The following is a 21,914-nucleotide window of genomic DNA, read 5'->3' on the forward strand; positions in this document are numbered from 1 at the left end:
ATGAGACAAGACGAGCATTTGAGGTTAAAAAGTATTTTAAAAAGTTTATTTCCTCAAAAAAAAAACATAATTTCTTTACAACTGAGGAAAGAAAGACATGAACATCTTGGATGACAAGGGGGTGAGTACATTATCTGTGCATTGTTGTTATGAAAGTGAACTAATCCTTTAATTCATTGTGTTTCCTTCTGAAGCATCAGTGAGCGTTTGAACCTTCTGTAATAGTTGCATGAGTCCCTCAGGTGTCCTCAGTGTGAAAAGATGGCTCTCAAAGTCATACAGTCATTGTTGGAAAGGGATCAAATACACAAAATTGCTGGAAAAACAAAGAATTTCTGGGACCTGTAAGAATTTTTCTGAAGAACAGTGGGCAGTTTAACTGTTCTAGACAAACAAGGAACTCATGAACAACTATCACTAAAAAAACAAACAAAACAAAAAAAAACAAAGCTGTGGATCATTGAAGTTACAACACAATATTAGGAATCAAGAGGATGTAAACTTTTGAACAGGGTCATTTTTATAAATTCATTTATTATATTCTCTTGTGGACTATATGTAAACATCTTTTATGTGAAATATCCTATTCAGATCAGTGCTAAATAAACGAACATGTATTTTGTATGATTCTTCTTATTTTGGTAAAATAATGAACACTTTGCAGATTCTGAAAGGGATTTAAACTTTTTCGGTCGTGACAGCACATTCTCGGTAGAGCCCATATCACATTATAGATTTTTAACCCACATACTAAAACACTACTAAAACTGTACTAAAATTGTGTTTATTTCCCGCAAATAAAGGATTATGTGTTCCCTTTTGTCACTACTGAAACAATGATGACATGTTTGGTCGTGACTGCTTCTGTAGTGACAATTTTAGGGAATAAACCCCAAAAAAACAAAGATGTTACTACCGAAACGTCACCAAATGTTTTGTGGCTGTTGCGGTAGTGGCAATTTTAGATACTTTTGAACCTAGCTAGCACAGTTCTGAACAATTGTACACATAGAAAAACTAAATGTTATGGAAAAACTCTCAAAAAGTATATTTAATTATAGAAAAATGGTGTTTGGTAGTGACATTCTTTAAAGTTACACACATATTTCATATTTTTTAAAAACAACAATGGAATAAAATGCAAAAATTAAGGGGTTAGGGTTTGGGATAGCCACCTCCCAATTGCAAGTACCCACTAAATGATGATTTTATATATATTAAGCTTACTGGTATTTAAAATATTATTGTGGATTTCAATAGATAATAAAATGATCTTGGTAAACATTTTTATCTTAAATGCTTTTTAAATGTGTTTTTTGGTTGTGGGACAACAGTTTGCACCAATTGTGTAGAATGGCCCATATAAGTGTGATTACAGTTATTAAAGTCGTGCACTAAAGCTGAATCCTCCCTTGCAGCATCTCTTCCCCCGCCTGTCATTCATACATCACTGTGCATCAACCTACTTCCTCCCTCTGATTGCAATTAAGAAATGATGTGTCTGGACCCTGGCCAGGCATGCCAGGTTAAATTATTCATAAATGTTAATAAGACAAGCGAGAGCACTCCCTCTTTTTCCTCCTCCTGCTCCCCCTTCTAAGTGCCATATTAGAAAAATAATATTGACCTTTCCGTCGTAACGCCCACATGTGACATCGGGAAGCTGCCGCTCTATCATAATGTCCATGTCTTTTCGAAAAGCACACAGAGACAGGCTCTACCTCTCTGACAAATATAGATCTGCATTAATGTGATGTACTCAAAGCTCATTTAAGTTGATAACAAGTAAAGAAAAAAGTCTGCAACCAATAAATTTCCATTAAAAAGCAATGACATGATTATAATGTCATACTTTGACAAATATTCACAGGGTTTTCTAATAGCACATATGAACAAAGAGATAATTTACTTACCTTCATGTCATTCCAAACCTGTATGATTTTTTATATATAAATAAATGAGACATTTCCCAAAATATCTTCCTTTGTTCCACAGAATATAGACAATCATACAGGTTTAAAAGTGTGTGTGTGCGTAAATGATTTGATTTCAGTATTTATATACACTACCATAATTTTTACTAATATTGAATTTATATTAGCTATTATTTTTATGTTTTCAGCTTTTTTTGTTTTAACTTTTGTTTTGGTTTTAGTATTTGATGTGATTTTGTTATTTTTTATTAGATTTAGTGTAAAAATTTTGAAATATTTTTACCATTTAAAACAACTGTTTTCTATTTGAATATATATTTAAAATGTAATTTATGCCCGCGAACAAAGCTACATTTTCTCCAGTTACAATTACTCCAATCTTTAGTGTCACATGATCCTTCACAAATCATTCTAACATGCTGATTTACTGTTCAAGAAACATTTTTTATTATTATACTTATTATTAATATTTAAAACAGTTGAGTACATTTTTTTCATTATTCTTTGATGAATAGAACAATCCAAAGACCAGCATTTAAATCTTGGAGTCTATATATATATATATATATATATATATATATATATATATATATATATATATATATATATATATATATATATATATATATATAGATAGATAGATAGATAGATAGATAGATAGATAGATATAGATTCATGTGACTGGAGTAATGATGCAAAAAATTCAGCTTTGAAATCACAGGAAGTACTGTTTTTGCTGTACTTCGGATCAAATAATTGCAGGCTTGGTGAGCAAAAGAGACTTCTTTAAAAGACATTAAAAATCTTACTGTTCAAAAACTTTTGACTGGTGATAGCTTTTTTAGTACTTGAACATTACGTCTCAAGTAAAGTTAGTTGCCAAGGAAACATTTCTAATTTTTGCTTCAAGTTCCCAGCTAATATTTATAGTTTATCTTATTTCAGCTTTATTTCAATCACCAAAAACTAGCAGAAAAACACCTTTTTTTTCCCCTGCTCAAATAATCCTTTGTTCTTTCTGTGGTATCAACAATAAATGTCCTTTCAGATCTCCTTTTTAATATATATTTTACATAAAACATTTTAACATTCCTCACAATCTGATTTATCCATATAAACACATTAACATTCCAGTACTAGGCCTAGCAATTCAAGTAGAAACTTCCAGAGCTAACCAGTAGAGGGTACCATGCTATGAACGTTACATTAGAAATCTAATACTGCTCTAAAAAGACTGCACTGGGTTCGACTTAGTAACCCCAGAACATCTTATTATTAAACCCAATGGACTTAGTTCACCAGATCATCTACCTAAAGTGGATTTACATTAATTCTTCCAGAACTGCTCCAATATACAAATGCATCTAACTTTTCACTAGTTGTGACTACTGTGGATTGAACATGTTTTCCTCTCATTCCCATAACGGTCCTATTGTCTAAGGGTTTGACCTGTCCCTTGACAAATCTAATTTGACCATCCTCAACCACTGTTACCTGCAAAGTTGTAAGCGTGAATGTGACAATAATCATTAAAGCTATTAGCATGGAGCGAATGGCAGCCACTGGTGAGTGCTGTATAGACTCATGACCTCTGACCTGGGCTAATTGGCATCGGCAGAAGGCTGGCAGAAAGCCTTTCATTCCTCTCCATTATGAAAGACTGAAGAGGTGAGAGAGACAACAGCACCGAGCCACAGCCACCAATGATTAGGTGCTTCACTGCTGGGCCTGGATGCGTTTAGTAGAAAAAAAATTAGGAAACAAAAGCCATCAATGGGTATTTACTTTGCTTTTTCCATTTAATTATTGTCTGTATTGTCTTGTTTTTTTCATAGACTGTTGTTTATCGTACAACTGCAATATGTAACATATAAAAGTTGATTTTAAATGTTTATCACATGTCAAATTTGAATAGTTCGTGTTGATTTAAATACCCATCATTTCACAGATAACAGTATTGAAAAATGGGTTTTATAATTACATCAGGGTGAGTACATCACAGTGTTTTTTTAGTATGATTTATATGAATGAAGGATATTATCAGAATTGGCAGATAGAGGCTTAAAGGAAACCCTGGGTATTAAGACTTGCATGGCTTAATATAACATAAAAAAATGTTTCTTACTAAAATATGTAATAGAAGACCTATGAAAGATTTGCGTTATTTTAAAAATTGCTTTAAACATCATATTCTACAGATTGCACTTCTACAGAGGGTGCCATTATTTAACACTTGGTGAGCTACTGGCACTATCTGTCGCTATTTTTACTGCAACACAACTCGGAATAAGCAACTTGGAAAATAAAATACTGATACAATGCCACATTGTGCAGCTTTTAAAGGGCAACAAGAAGCGCTGTGAGTCTTCAGTGCTTTTCTTAGCGTTAAGAAGATGAGAAAAGAATGGAAAGATGCCTGTGGACGAATAAAACTTCCTAAAGACCTGTGTCTTTGTTCTCTCCACTTTAGCCCTGATGCCTTTGAGGCTATTAGTAGACCACAGCTACTGAAAGAGCTTACAAATAATGCAACCATGCCGATGCTTGTCATGACGCCACAGCAACTAAAGGAGTTTTTTAGTGTGGATTTCATGCGATATCCAGGGGCTTTTAGACACGTTGTAGGGAAAATCAATGGTACAGCATTTGGTTTAAGCCTATGCTTATATCCATTGCCACCTATAAGCTCTTTCAGTAGCTGTAGTCATTGTATCAGCATTTTATTTTCCGAGTTGTGTTGCGGTAAAAATAGCAACAGATAGTGTAGTAGCTCACCAAGTGCAACCGTTGTACGTAATCAAAATAATGGTGCCCCCCATAGTCCAAAATATTTATATAACAATGTTGATTTTTATGTATTTCATAGGGTTTCAACTACACATTTCATTAAGAGTCATAATTTATGTTACATCAAGCCACACAAGTCTTTATACCCAGGGTTTCCTTTAAAATGTAAACATCGACCGTTTCATTTATTTAGGGGGTTCTGAAGGCCTACTTGTAATAAAATACACAAATATCATTAAGATGTTTAAATTTCTGAATAAATAAAGCAGTAATTGATGTCACAAAAGCATGAGTCTATTTTGATTTAAAGGTCAGAAGCTACAGCATGAATAAAAAATAAATTAAAAATACATAAATAAACATGACACTCGTAAATTAAATAATTGAATATATACACAGCACTTTTGTTTCAGACCATCTAACAAATATGTAGGGTTCCAACTGCATTTGTCTGGCAAATAACCAAAAATAAATAAAACACTAGAGATTGATTTTATTATAGTTATTTTCAAGGCTTTTAATATACTCTCGATTTAAAAAAAGAGAGCTTTAATAATGTTAATTGATTTAACACATATGTTTTTGCTCAAAACTAAAAAAAAAAAAAAAAAAAAATTATATATATATATATATTAGGGGTGGGCATAGATTAATTTTTTTAATCTAGATTAATCTAGATTAAATCTTGGAATTAATCTAGATTAATCTAGATTAAAATGGCTAATTTGAATTCTGCTGAAGGCATTCAGAATATGTGTGCTACCCAAATAATGACTTAAAGTCTTTGAGAATGGATCATAAAGCTCATAAAGCTGTTCTATGATAATTTGTTGATGAAAATAAATTATGTTCAATTAGATGTACTTGTGTTTACTAACTAACTAACACTGAAATTATTTTTTCTCCCTATTAGATTGTGTTTTTTTTAACGTCAACACCTACCCAGCCCATTACATGTTACACCGTACTTTTATTTTGACAGGTTGCCGTGAAGTTTCTGTGTCATACAGTATGATATGATGCTAGTTTTCTCAAATGAAACGGTAAAAGTGACACTCACAGCAGTTTGGGAGATTGAGTTTATCTGTTCATGTGAGATGAAAATGCCAAAAATTACCGGGAGCGTCACGTGTGTTTCAGTATGCGTGTAGTAAAAGCTCGTCTCCGCAATGCATACAGCTAGGCAAACGGAACATATCGGATTCATATTAAAACGGTCTTTTTGCATTTCAGTTTTCACATACACTAGTCCATATCGCGATTTGAATTAAGTGACTGACCAACATTTGATTTATGAATCCAAAAAACGACGAATTTACGTGGCATTTCGCTATAGTAGATTCGGTTTTTATGAATGGAGGACGACGCGATCCCGTCTGTGTTTTGGCGGAGGAGACGTAAACGCGCTACCATATTCTACAGTCTTTGGTATACATCCGCGTTAAACTATCAAGGTGAAAGTCATCATAGCTTGCGTAGTTTAGACCCAGCGGCCCACCACTAATATATATATATATATATATATATATTTCTGCACAGGAGAGACTTGGTGTTGTTTCGGCATCTGCTATCAGATATTGGCCAAAATCTAATATTGTGCATCTCTAATTATTTCTATAATTAATATAATATTATATATGTATTTATTTATAATTAAATGTTATTGTTAAATTATATATTTATTAATATTTTAAATTATCTTTTATTTTTATATTTTGAAGTTTAAAAATATACATTTAAAAATACATTTCTTTTAGATTAATATTTTTCATTTAGAATATTTGTTTATAGATTTTAGTGTACTTTCAGTATTTCAACATTTCAGTTAATTGCTTTGTAATTTTCATTAAGTTTTTCATCTAATATTTATAATTTATTTTATTTTTAGCTTTATTTAGTTTGATCCAACAACAACACTTGTAAGTGATAGTAGAATTAAAATTTCTGGGTGAACTATCCCACAAAGGAATCTTTAAAAAGGTTATTTTTTATTTTATTCAGGTTTTATGATTTTGTTTGGCACCAATAATGTTTCTCTGCAAGCCCAGGATGTGCATACTAGGGGAAAAAAAGACAGAAAACAAAAGCCATCTTTGGGTATTTACATTGCTTTTTCATTTAATTATTGTTTGTACTGTCTTGTTTTAATAAGCAGTTGTTTATTCGTACAACTGCAATATGTAACTTAATAAAAAAAAGTTTTTTCAAAACAGTTTGAGAATGTAAATTTCTAATTGTTGGTGTAGATTTAAATTCCTATCAATTCTCACAGTGGGGAAGGTGTATTTGAAAAAAAAAAAAAAGAAAAAAGAGAAAACCGTGCATGGCAGGATGGTACACGACACGCACACAGCTGCACGAGCACAAACAATCCTATTCAGGGTGCAACAATGGCCCTTGTCAGTGTTTTCAATACTGTGGCTCCCTCCCAGTCATAAAGATATAAACTCTTGTTTGCTGCTTTAATTCAATTAGACTGGTGGAGGTAGGATGTCTGTGGAACACTGGCCAATGCTAATCTCATTTCGTCAGCCATTACGCCAGAGCTAGGCCCTGGCCTGCTTTCCCCACGAATGCACCTTCCTGCCAAGCCTTGGCACATCCTTACAGCTTCACAGCCTCCGGAAAAGCCACCGCGAGCCTGGCTCCATACCTTCAGACCTCTCATTTTCCTTCCCTGGTGGTAAGAGCTGCGCCGCAGGTCGTCCCATCAGTTAACCTTTCCGATGAAGACACGTGAAAGCTGCAAGCTGCCAGCGAAACTATCTCTCTCCCTCCTGTCCTGAGCAGCCGGCCGACTGACCGACCGACCAAGCCGTACAAGACTTCTCCACAGGAAAACCGTCTCCCTGCACAGAGCATGAATGAAAGCAGATGTTAAATGATGCTCCCCTGACAAATGCAATGATAGATGGTAATGGGGGGGTGATTACTTTAAAAGGGGATAAAATGGTCTCTAAGCTACAGCCTATCAGCAGTGGCGGCCGGAGGAAAGAAGGCAAGCGAGCAAGCAGGCTTTCGTGCTTCTCTTTGAGCCCGGATTTCAGCAGATCAATTGGATTTTGGAGTTGGCCAAAGGAGATACGATCCGATGGCAATCCTCCCTCACCATCGATCTCTACTTTTACAATGGCTATGAAATAGCTTTTACAGTATTGTCAAAATGAGCCCCGAAATGAGGGATAGGGAGAATCATCTGTTGATCAGGTTAAACTTGATTTTCTTTCGCAGTCGGCGTCGCCGGTGAGCTATAGCGCTAAAAGTTTATTGTCGAAAATAAGTAGGTCTTTAATCGAATCTGCATCGAGTCGTGGAGTTCTCTCCTTATTATTTTTATCATCAGACGTAAATGAAGCCTACACAGAGGAGGAGAAGGAGGTTTGCGTGATACACAAAAGCCCAGTCTAGCGCACGACTTGCAGTTAGTTTAACTCTTGCCCCTTCTTGAGAATCAGTGAGTCGAAATTATGTTCAATTTTCCATCTCGAGCATTATTGAGGTGCAAACAATCCCTGTTCAATTTTCTAGCATTCAGGCCAATAACCCCCTTCCTGTCCTTTCCTCCACACTTTTGAAGCAGTTTTTACTTTTTCCTCTTTTTTTTTTCTTTTTGCCAATCGGATTTTGAAGCCACTTGAACAATTTAAATCTTGTAAGACGTTGAAGACTGGGCATATAATTCTTTTTGTGTTCATATAGTGGTGATTTGTAGTTATTGTCCACTGACTGATTCATTCATTCAGAGGAGATTCTGAACTGAACTAGGGCTGTCACTAACAATTATTTTTGATAATCGAGTATTCAATCGATTATTCTGACAATTAATCGAGAAATCGGATAATTGTAATGAATTTTTAATAACACTTTCTATGAAGCCCGTATTTAAAAATACATTATAAGGGTATTCTTATAAAAACTTTATAATATATATCTCATGAGTATTCATAAGAACAGTTTTAATGTATTATAATTTTTACTTATTTGTGATTATAGCTTTTAAGATTATATTAACTTCTCATAGTTATAACGTATTATAAGTCTCATATCTTGCCATGTTACTCATGTCACTTTACTTAAAGCATACAAAGACTACTTATAAGTAATAACAATAATATTTCTCAAAGAGCCATAAGGTCAGGTATCAGATCAGATGAATGTGTAATATGACACATTTGTATTTTCAGTTTGATTATTTTGATGGAACCCTTTAGACATCTTTTGATAAGTAACTCTGTAACTGCAAGTCAGCTAGCAGTAATTTTTTTAGTAGTATGCTAAATGTATGCTAACACTGTATTTTGACGGTTCCCCAAAAGACAAACTGATTTTAAGTAACTTTGCAAGTATGTGAACCTTCTACCTAGCCTAACCTTAACCTAAGTCTACTAATACTCTAAGGAGTGTTAGTTGACATAGTTGCAAAGTTGCTTATAGTCAATAGACTAAGGGGACCATCAAAATAAATGTAATATAATGTAAAAAATAAATGTAATATGATATAGTCCATTATAAATTAAGTAGATTTAATATGATGTCCATTGTGTGTTATAAATCTCATCTTCAAAGTTATAACCTCAAATACTCAAGTACTATAATGTATTATACTTGTTGTTATGATTATTCATGAGATGATATAATATATAAGGTTTTTATAATGCATTATGCATTCATTATAATGCCTTAGAAATACCCTGTATTATTAATAGGGGCCTCGTAGAAAGTGTTACCAATTTTTTTGTGGCAATAAAAATAGACCTAAGCTAACAATAACCTTTAAAATTACTTAAAATACACATATAATAGCAATGAGGCAATAATAATTAATTCAAATAAAGTATCAAACGCAAGTAATTGTCAGGTTTCAGGCAGGAACACACAAACAACGACGTAATAAAAAGTAAGAGTATTTAATAAATCCAATGGGAAACAGGCAGACACAGGAACACAAGGAGGTAACAATAAAGACCGACAGAGAATGAGGAGAAACACACACCTTAAATACACAGACTGATTACAAACACAGGTGCAGACAATGAGGGATGAACCAAAATACACAGAACTGCGGGGGGAATAGATGGGTGGTGTGACATTACCTCCCCCTCCCGGAAGGCACGTCCTCGTGCCGACAAACAGAAGGAAAACCCGGGAGGAGAGCACAAGATGTAGTCCAGGGTGCTGACGGAGGGAGGAGCCAAGGAAGTGACAGGAGGGGGCTGGAGCAGGAGGAGCCAGGTGGGACCCAGAACTCAGCCATGATGGAATCCCACGGTGGAGCCGATGGAGGGAGGAGCCATGGTGGAGGAAGGGCTGACGACTCCATGGGGCCGACCGACGGAGGCGGAGAAGGTGGTGGGAGAGCCCGAGGCGGAGACGGAAAGCCGATGATCTTGGGCGACACCGCGGATCCGGAGGGCCAAGGTGGAACCCAAGGCTCTGGCGACCAAGGCGGAGATGGAGATCCGGAGGTCCGCGGCGGAGCCGGAGCTACAGAGGGCCGAGGCTGTGCCCGCGGGAGGGAGGAGGTCTACAGAGCCGGTGGGACGGAGCGACGAGGCACAGCCGGAGGAGTAGAGTCCAGAGGCGAAGGTGGGGCGACGACTGACCAGGGCGGAGCCAGAGGGACGATGGAGCCCGGTGGAGCTGGTGGACCGACGGGCGACGGTGGAGACGAGGGAGCAGAGAGCCGGGGTGGAGCCGCAGGGTCGGAGGGCTGGAGGCGATGGTGAGAGATCCTCCAGCCATGACACCGATGGAGACTGGCAGACCCGCGTCGAACCCACCGCACAGAGGGATAGATGGGTGAAACCAACATGGAAGTCTGGGGGTGTGACAGTAATCATAAGGTTTTAATAACAGTTTGTGTGGAGCAGCATTTACTGTAAATGGAGCTACTCTGACACAAACATAACTGACTTGCATGTAAATAATTAAAGTGCATATATTTATTTAATTGAATCTAAGCATTTGTGAATTAACAATAGTGTTATGTATTATGATTTTTAAATGAGTTTTATTTATCATGCAGCCTTAGAAAACAGTCTAATAATGTGTTTTAACGGATTCTTGTCCGTGGAATGTGCCACTTACGGTATTTTTCTGGTTACTTGACACAGGCAAATTGCTGTCAAAGATTTTTTAAATCGAGTACTCTAATTGAATCTAGGAATTGTGACAGCCCTATATCACACAAATACTTTCTGGACTGGACTAGCCACCTATGCAGGGTGGTTTCCATGGAAAGACTCCAGCACTCCCACAACCATGTGAACTAGATCACAATATTTCATTACCATAAGTGGCAGACAAACTGATGAGGGACATGACCTCTGTTTTTTTCAATACTTAATTGGCAAGAGCACATACTCTGATATATTAATTAACCATCAAATCTATGTAAATTGTTATGGGTTATGAGCCTTAAATGACTTCAATAAAATTATATGTTCAGACTTATGGTTGCACTGTTGTACAAATGTGGTGGGCTAATGCTCCAATTACAGGTCAAAATAGATGAAAATTTCATCTGTGCTATGTAGTATATCATTTTATGATCATTTATGTTTTATTCATTCATTGTTGTAGAACGTTTACAAAATAACAATTAAGTATGGCTAATCAAAAATACATTAAAAACAGTAATATTGTGAAGTTAAAATAATTTTCCATTTGAACAGATTTTAAAATGTAATTTATTCCATGGCTGAAGTTATTCTTTTATGCTGATTTATTGCTCACGAAGCATTTCTAACTAATATCGATGTTTATAACAGTAGTGCTGCTTAAAGATGTCATCAAATGTCCATTTTCTCCAAGCTGATATGATTCTTTAGGGTCTTAATGAAAAGTGTATATATACTATGGTTAAAATTTCTCAAGGGTACGTAGTGTTAGGGCTGTAACGATTTCTCGATTCTATTCGAGTATTCAATTTTCAAAAATCCTAGGCTGCGTTCGAAACCGCATACTTCCATACTATAGGCTTCATGCCCAACAGGCTTCCGTTTTCTGCTAAACAGGTCTCGTTGCTTCCGGTTCACGCGTTTTGCATATCCCTCTTTAAATATGAACATGATTTACTCAAGATTCATTCAAAGTAGACACTAAAAATGATCATAACCAATGTCCATCACATATGTGGATTGATATATAAAAGTTTTAAATTTTTATTCTTTTCACTAACATTTATATATAAATATCGAATGAAACATCCACAATAAACAGCTGGCTTGTTTAACTGATTACCTTAAAAGTCCGTCGATATCGCCATTATTTATTACGGCTATTAACACGTTCTCCGACAAGCGGAAGCAATGAGACCTGTTTTCCGGGGTTGGTCATGTGACGTTCGGCATAAAGCCTATTTAGTAGGCAAAAAGCAGTAGGCGAGCAAAAAAGTATGGCTGTATCCGAAATCGCCCCCTATACCCTCAAATAGTGCACTATTTGAGGGGACAGCCATTTTAAGTGGTGTTCGAAACCATAGTGGACGTTCTCGAGTGCACTCATTCAATCCCACAATGCACCGCAAAAACGAGTGTACAACCGATGTAAGCTCAACAGCTAGAGATAACCCATAATGCACTGCGAGAGTCGCACGCTGACTGAATTCCCGCGTCTCTCCAGACGATGGCGCCCGCAGCTGATTCATCCATCTGTTCATTTTACAACGCGCTCCTCCACTGCGTAATGCAGCGTACAACACAGGTACAAATTTGTTGTAAATTGATTATTAAATTGTTTAACCAAGGTTTATACATAAACTCCTTGACATAGTTCAAGATAAATCCTTTAATCTTACTACTCGAACTGTCCGTTTTAAATGATTGTTAAACAGTAAGCAATACTATGTAAAAGCGGCAGTCCTTCCGGTGCACTTAGTGTCCGAATTCACTCACTCGTTTTCATTCACTCTTTCAAGTGAACTGTACGAGTGGACTAATGTAGGGAATAGTGAATAGGGTATAGGGGGTGATTTCGGATACAGCCTAAGTTTGAATGCTCAGTATTCATAAAAGAGTAGGCGAGAATCAGTAGGCGAGTGCACTATTTCTCGCGAGATTCGGACGAACGTATACTTAAAGTGCGTTCGAATATGCCTACTTACCTACTATGTAGTAGGAAAAAAGAGTACGTGAAGAAAGAAGTACGTTCGAAACCTCAGTATTCATAAAAGAGTAGGCGAGAAATCCCCGGATGTCCTACTGCTTCAACCCAGATTCTGAAGTGTTCATCTGATGCACACTTTTCAATCCCAGGAGGCCAAAACGTCATCATCGAACGTGATTGGGAACCGCAACGAGAGTGTTTACAAATGTGAGTATTACAAACCAAAACACTGTTCCCTGTCTTAAAATCGTATTTGTTGAGCTACTGTATCGTAAACTGCTGATTTGCATAAGGTGTCAATACGTGTAACGTTAAAGTATATTTGTGATTTCGCTGTAAAACACGTTTTATTACGTATAGCGACCATAGCATCTTAAAGATGATTACTAAATGTTTAACAACTGACAGGAACATGTTCTGAGAGAATTAAATGAGCACATCACAACACGAAACAGACATCTAAATGAGTGATGGACGTTATGTGAGTTTATGTAGAATTCTCTGTTGTCAACACTGCTTTAGATTAATGTAATGTAAATAAACATATAGGTAGTAAACAAGTAAACATGAGTTATCTATTTCATTTGTCTAATAGTACTGTTGATAAATTCAGGAGCATTTGTATTGGATAAAAAGCCAATTAACACAACAGCTACCTCATAAATGTAGTATTGAGCACATGAATCAGAGGAAGCTGAATCTTGTGTGGATGTTACAGGGACAGATGAGACAAGTATGCTTGTCCGGTGAAGAGTGATTGATGAAGCAGTGCTGCCATCAAAGGCTTTGAGTGAGTACACTACAGACATCTATTTAAACCTTAAGTTGCAGTTTATTAATAATAAAAAAAACTTTAAGCACTTTTCTGATTCTGGATTTCTGTGCCTTTGTTGCAGATATTTTGCGGTGGAGCAGGACCTGAAAGGAAAGGTGACAGCAGCATTTGTGGGGAAAAAAGTAAAATCTGTAACTTAATATAAAGTTAGGTAATTTTGTTACTTCTAATACAGAGATCTAATAAAATTGTGCTGTTAAAATGACAACTTTTGTATTGTATTTGTGCATCTTTGTATGATCTGAAATGTCTGCAGACTGGTGAGTGCAGTGAGAAAAGAGAAATCCACAGCAGCATCCTGGAAATGGTCAAGTGCCATGGATGAGACCCTCCATCACTCCACCTGCCCTTGGTCTCATCTGGACCAGATGTTGCTGTGGTCTCTTCATCCTCAGAGACCAAAGAGCCAGCGAGAGCATCTAGAGAAAGACTAAAATACCAATATGTCTGAATAAAGCTTTGTTCCATGTGTCTTTATTTATGTTCATGGTTACTTTATTATTTTACTCATATATCCATGTTGTTATCAGTAAATAAAATATAAGTTTCATTAACATATGCATTAATTAATTACTTGATTAAAAAAATGCTTGTTTTACTAAAAAATATAATTAATTATAGGTCAGCATTTATCATTATTTATCAGCGCATTGGACCGCTCCAAGCACGTAGATGCGTCCGCCATATTGGAACGGTCCACTTGACGTCATTCACCATACTGTAGGTTCGCAGACCAACGGCTGTGCAGGACTGTGGCTTTTCGAATTTTCAGTGACTACTATGAGATCTATGGGTGAATGACGTCAAGTAGACCGCAGTGAAATGGCGGATGGCTTACGTATAATGGCCCATAGAAACAGTCGCTAATGAGGCATCTATGTATAGACGGTTTCAACGGCAACAACATAAACAAACGTTACTGCGCATGCGCGCTTTTGTGGCCCAAACTTAACTTCCGGTAGACATCCAAATAGAATCACTAATAACATCTAAGTCCTTCTAGAGTAGATTATTTTTTTAATAACAAGCGAAATATGTTGGCTGCGTAAATTAGACTGATTTATTAAAAATGCAAACTCATTATTTGCCAGCAGGAGGTGCTTTAAGCACGAGAAACGAGGTTTCCCCGGTAATGGCTATAGACAAAGCAGCTCTTAATTTAAAAACGCTGCCTTATGCAGGATTAAATGAAAATGACATTTTCAAAAGACAGTCTTTCTTCAGAAATATAGTGATATAAAAACACCCACACCTCGGTTTAATTTTTAACGTGCATTATGTTTATTCAACGAAGTCTATTAATAGATTAATTAATTAGTCTATTATTTCCAATTGGAAAATCAGTCGTTTTTTATATCGTGGCAGGTCGCCACAAATAAATAAATGTTTGGGAAACACATACCACAGCACAATAACCTGAGACCAACTTCAGCCCGCTACACTAACCAGACAGATAAACAAACACAGACCGGAAGTTAACTTAGGTCCAGGCGCGTGCGCCCGATGAAACCGTCTATATATATCTATGGAGTTATCGGCAAAATACCGGAAGTGGCGCATTCCACATATTAAACCCATTTAAAATGATAATAAAGCATAATGCTATTAAACATTTGCAACCGCTACGATTCAATTAAATATATTCAATTAAATATATATGCGATTCAGGTTTAAAATATGTGCGTTAATTATTTATGTGTAAGTTACCTAAGCCTCTCAGATCGGCTCCAAATGTTGCTAAAAAAGAACTGTTATCATTTACATGTGTGGAGCGTCTTAAACTCTATCTCTGCATGTGATTGTGAGTTTTGGTTTATAATAATATTTATCTGGGAACCCAACGTGTGCTATTTCATCTGATTTGAACGGTGTATCATTTATAACGTCTCCTACGTAAACAAAGGAGAATACATCAATACATCTCTATATGCTAACTGTTCATCGCGATTTCAAAATAAAAGTTTAAACCCTCGCCCTGAGTTTACACGTTTTGATGTCCACATATTCAACAAATTACAGCGTCTGCAGCATTTCTGTCTTAAAGAAATGGCCAAATATTAAAGATTAAGTGGACATTTTAATTAAATGTTTGTTGAGTCAATATTAAACAAGGATTAAACAAATATTAAAGTTTTAAAAAACAATCGTCAGGCCATTGGCGCCCTCTGCAGGCATTTGTTATAATGCATAATGTACATTAGCTTTACTGTATATAATACATTATGTATTTGAACGGTTTTGTTCAATAAAACCATATGACTGCTTGCTTTTGATACTTTATTTGAAGTAATTATTAATGCCTCATTGCTATTATATATGTACTTAAGTCATTTCAAAGGCTATTGTTAACTTAGATCTATTTTATTATTACAAAAAATAATAATTATAATTATCCGATTACTCGATTAACCATCAGAATAATTGACAGATTACTCGATTACCAAAATAATCGATAGTGACAGCTCTAGGTAGTGTAAAACAACAAACCTTTTTACCTTGTCAAAAACAGCTCTGTTCACAGCGACAAATTTCAGTGTATTTCCCTTCAAATGCTAATAAGCTCTGCTCACCCCGCCCCTCTCTTCCGTGGGATGACAAGCTGTTCTCTGAGAGACTGTAAACTTTAGCCGCTTTTAGCAATGTAACTTGCTAACAAGCACATTATTAGGAAAGGCGATTTGCTAAGATTCTTTAAAAAAAAAAACTATACTCACTTCGTCTGTAGGTAAAGCTGGATCACGAATGATTTGCATGAACAGACGCATTTAGGCAGATCAGAGGGCGCATTCCCTTCAAAAACGAAAGTAATGCTCATCCCTGCATCTTCAGCGCCTCAGATGTAAGGAGTAAATGATGACTGCTATGTTCATTATTATATTCAACAACAAAATACCTCAATCGCTCAATCTGAGAAATTCTTGTCTACTCCTGGTCTGGTGGCCAAACAATAGCGGACAGTTTACAGCTCACTTAGGGCGGGTCTAAGGTAAGTCATGTCAATCAACAATCATGAGAGTGGCCTGTGCAGAACTACGTCATTCTGCTAGGAATCACAGAACAGCCTGATTTAAGTGATTGTTGTTATTGGGGATTTAAAAAAAAAAAAAACGTTTAATTTTTTTTTTTTTTTTTTTTTTTTTTTTTTTTTTTAGCATTGTAGTATGGATGGAAGCCCGTTTCCGCCACTTAATAAAAAATAAAAAAAGGTTCTGGTTCAAAGGTTCAAAAATTTGAGAAATAAAGTCGCAAAAAAGTTCGCAATTCTGACTTTATTTCTCGCAATTTTGAGTTTATATCCCACAATTCTGACTTTATAACTCGCAATTGTGCATGTATATCTTACAGTTGTGAGAAAAAGTGATAATTGTGAGATGTAAACTTAAAATTGCGAGAGAAAAAAAATCAGAATTGTGAGGTAGAAAGTCAGTTACCTTTTTTATTTTCTTATTCAGTGGAGGAAACGGGTTTCTATATTATAGGGTGGTTGTGTGCACACACATTTATGTTCAAACAACATATAAAATGAAGTTTGCATACGATGACCCTTTTAACTAATAGATATCACCATATTACCTCTGTTGACTGGTTACATTAATAACTGCAAACTGTTTTGTATATCATGTTTTCTGAAATGGTATGAAGCATTATCTAAAGAAATACGCACTCATTTGTATACATTTCCAGAGCAGAAAGTTGAACACTGGATAAAACCAGGTTCAAAATTCTTGTTTCATTTTGTTGACATAATAGAGACAAAGTTTTTATTTATTTCAATATTTTTATTTATTTATCTACAGAGGGGATTTGGGATATTTTTTTCACTCAATACATTAGAGAACATTGTGTCAAACAGCCATAAACAAATAAATAAACAAACAAACAAACATTCAGTTTAGTTTATGTAAGTGCTTCTGAAGTGAAGATTTCTGGCTCAGTGGAGGAGTAAATAACAATTTTGAGAAAACAGACTTCATCCAAAAACAAATATTCTGTTATTAATTACTCACCCTCATGTCGTTCCAAACCCGTAAGACCTATGTTCATCTTCGGAACACTAATTAAGATATTTTTTAATGAAATCTGAGAGCTTTCTGACTCTGCATAAACAGCAATGCACCTGACATATTCAAGGTCCAGAAAAGTAGTAAGGATATCGATAAAATAGTCCATGTAACATCTATTTGTTCAACCATAATGTTATAAAGCTACGAGAATAGGCTACTTTATGTGTGCAAAGAAAAAAAAAAAAACATTCAACGATTTATTCTCTTCCGTGTCAGTCTTCGAATGCGTTAATGGCAGAACTTTTATTTTGGGGTGAACTATCCCCTTAAGCTTTATGCTTATGTTAGTTTTGGTTGATATCAAAAGTACCTCTAAATATTGAATCCCATTTGTCCTTAAACATGCTAACAAGATGATAGTTACTGTTATTAAAGCTGTTACTTTTGTGAGACATGACAGATGTTTTGGTTATTCCCTGTAGCATAACAATACTTTCACAAGAACCAATTCATGTACAAAAGATAAAATACAAAAAATAAAGATAAACAACGTCTGCTCTGCTGTTCTGCGTACATAGCATAACAATCCACCGCTTGAATATTAGCTGAAGTCACTTAGAATGAATAATAGTCCACAAAAGCATTTCTCCTTTTCTCTATGCATCAGTGTAGGTGGGCTGAGATGTCAGTATATCATTTCTATCATATCTCACAGACCAAATCTGACTAACCTATTCTTAAAGTAGTTTTAAAGTTATCCAAAGTTCAGCGTGACCTACAAAGGCAGGTATGCTACTGCTCAATCGAATCTGTCTCTCTTTCAATAAGCATACAACACTATCTTTATCTCTGCGGTATAATTCAGTGATCTGAATAGTGAAATTGAAACACTGACAGTGGTGAGCTCTGGTCCACTGTGAATGCTCAGCAGCTTACAGCCATCCTCTTGAGTCATTAAAAATAAATGCAAGAAGGCCATCATGTCATTTGCATATAGATAAAAGCCCATTTGATTTGGGAAATCACTACCTCATTCCGTGATTTAGGAGATTCTGCTTTAATCTGTGAATAAACGCCCAGTGCACATTTTTTTCTACTCCTTATTTTTACAGCTCTATGTCAGCGTTGGTGAAAAAGATGTCATTTTGGAGGACAGACGTTCAGGTTTTTGCTGAGCCCCTATGCAAAGCTGTGAATCTCCTGTAGGTGATACCATGTTCTGTCCTCGCTGACAGAGCTGTTCTGTTATAAACAAACTGTGCTGCTGCCATGAACCGCTGATAAATTGGACATAAGCGTTTGCCTCGCTGTCTAAACGATACACTGTTGCATGTATACAACAACATGCTAACAGCAGCTGCTCTAAAGTGTTTGCTCACCCAAAAAATAAATAAATAAATTCTGTCACCTTTTACTTACCTTCATGCCCTTGACTTTCTTCCATTTTTAAATGGTTGGGTTTTTTCCCATGGAACTGCAATAAATTGGGACAGAAGCTTTAAAAAGCACGCTAATGTAACTATTAAGTCACCTCATTAAGCTGAACTCGAGAACCGATTCTTGAACGAATCATGCAGACTACGTTTTTGAACCAGACAAAGCGATTCGTTGAAGAATATTTTAGCGATTCTATTTTAGTGAATAATGACTTGGGTGCCATTCTTAAAGAACGCGTTTTTAAACACAAGACTCAGAGTATTGGAGTGGGTCGAAGAATATAAGGTCTAAAACGCATTTTTAAACGTTCAACTTCAACATGAGTGCCCTGTTTGTAGAATGCTATCTTGCATTAGAAACTGCAGTAGAGGTGACTGACTGACATGAAGTCTTAGTGCATGTTTACATAAAAAAAAAAAAATAGAAAAACAGCATAGTGGGATTCTAAGTTCTTTCCGTTTCTTACAATAAGCTAGAGTTTAGAATACTTGTAATATGGCATTTGAGTTTATCATAGAGGGTTTGTACTTGTACTTGTAAAAAAAAAACGTGTGGAAGCTGCTAAATCATATAGAGAAGAACTGAAGGGCGCAATATTTTGGCAAACTGAATACGTGGTAAAGCACAGTTAATTGTTTTACTTGCCTTGAAAGTAGCTGTAACTTAATAAAACTTAGTAAGTATAGCAACTAAGTAAAGTTAACTAACTATATCTAAGTAAGGTAAACTATTTTATTTTATAGTTTAGGTGGTAAAGATACATACGAGCAGTATTAATTAAGATATTAGCCTAATATTCCACCTACCTGACTGGAAATGATAAGAACAAACACGAATGTTGTAAAGATTCTTGCCCTGAAATCCTGGTTCAGTTTGGCCAACCACAAATGTCTTTTGTTCCAAATGTTTTTTGCACTCTTCTCCTTCATTTGGTATAACTTTTGCAGTCTAGTAGCCATTAAGTCACCTAAATAACCTTTAACAACTTCTTCTTGGTTTTTAAAAGCGACTGGCAACCATGACTTTTAACTACTGCGACCGAATCAGTGAGTTAAAATCAAGAACCGGATCACCAGATTCATAATTGAATCACCCAAACTTACTTTTTAGAACCAGACAAAGTGATTTGTTGAAGAATATTTTTAGTGAATGACTTGGGTGCCATTCACACAGAACATGTTTTTGCATATTAAAACACACAACGCAGAGTACTGGAGTAGGGCAAAAAAAAGTAAGATCTAAAACGCATTTTTACATGTTCAACTTTAGCGCCGCTCAATTATTAGAACAAACATGAATGTTGTCAAGATTCTTGCCCTGGAAATCCTAGTTCAGTCTGGCCAACCACAAACGCATTTTGTTCCTCAGTTTTTTGCACTCTTCTCCTTGATTTATAATTTTTTGGTCTATAGTACTCCATATGATTTTCCTGGTCTGACTGATTAGTACAGCCCAAAACTTGACAAAAAATTTATAATTTTCAGCAGAAATAATAAAAAAAAATCTTTGCTTGGATCAGTGGCATTGTTTACATTCAGTGCAGCCAATATGGCCGATTGATGAGGTGTTGTGAAAAACTTCTTTGGTACTTTTTTATTTTGCAGCTAACAAAAAATATATTCTAAGAATGGTTCTTAAACAAGTAATGACATAAAGTTAGACAAGATGTTTCAGGAAAAAGAAACTTGAACAATGTGTATAAAGAATGTTTTTGTGCTAAAGTTTCTATTACATTCTAATAACTGTGATGGGCTGAAAAGATGAGGAAGCAATTGCAGGTGAACAGAATTTATTAGAATGAAACAGAAGTGAAACACAGTCAATGATGGTCATGTAGTCCTCCCGGCTGGGTGGGGCAGGGGCAGATGGCAGACAGTGAAGTGGCGTGAGTCCCGTGGTGGATAATCCCTGGTGAAACAACGAAGACACGACGAAATCCAGCAAGACAGAGATCCACGAAGACGACCAGCACACACAAAGACAAACCCAACACTGTGACATCCAGTTGAACTATCGGACGAGGGAGAGAGAGAGAGATGAGTATATATGGGCTGAAGGTAATGGAAAACACCTGTGCCGGACTGATTAGCAGCTCAGCTGAGCGAGCACACACAATCACATGACAAACCAACAAATCACGAGACGAGAGAACACGGCAGATCCATGAACCGTGACAGTACCCCCTCCCCTAGGAACGTCCCACAACGTTCCCAGAACCCCTTACCTGTTGATTGTAATCATCAATAAGGGAGTGATCCAGGATGTCCCTGGCAGGTACCCAACTTCTCTCCTCCGGACCGTAACCTTCCCAGTCCACCAAGTACTGGTATCCGCGTCCCCTCCGCCTAGAGTCCAGAATGCGATTGACCGAATAGGTGGTCTCCCCGTCTACGAGTCGCGGCGGTGGGGGAACCAGGGTAGGCGGATTAATACGTGCAAAAACCACGGGTTTAATTTTGGAGACATGAAAGACGGGATGAATCCTCCTGTATACTGGAGGGAGTTTGAGGCGGACTGCCACCGGACTAATGATTTTGGTGACAGGAAATGGGCCAATGAATTTCGGAGCAAGTTTATTCGAGACGGATCGGAGTGGAATGTTCTTAGTAGAAAGTCACACTTTAGAACCGACGACGTATACGGGAGGCCTCGACCGGTGGCGATCGGCTTTGGCCTTGGTGCGCGCTCCCACCTGGAGTAGAGTCTCGAGGGCTCTAGTCCAAGTGCGATGACACCTCTGAACAAAGGCGTGGGCAGAGGGGACCGCGACTTCGGATTCCAGACTAGAAAAAATTGGTGGCCGGTACCCTA

The sequence above is a fragment of the Garra rufa genome, chromosome 10 (genome assembly GCF_049309525.1).
Source record: "Garra rufa chromosome 10, GarRuf1.0, whole genome shotgun sequence".
In the NCBI taxonomy this organism is placed as follows: Eukaryota; Metazoa; Chordata; class Actinopteri; order Cypriniformes; family Cyprinidae; genus Garra; species Garra rufa.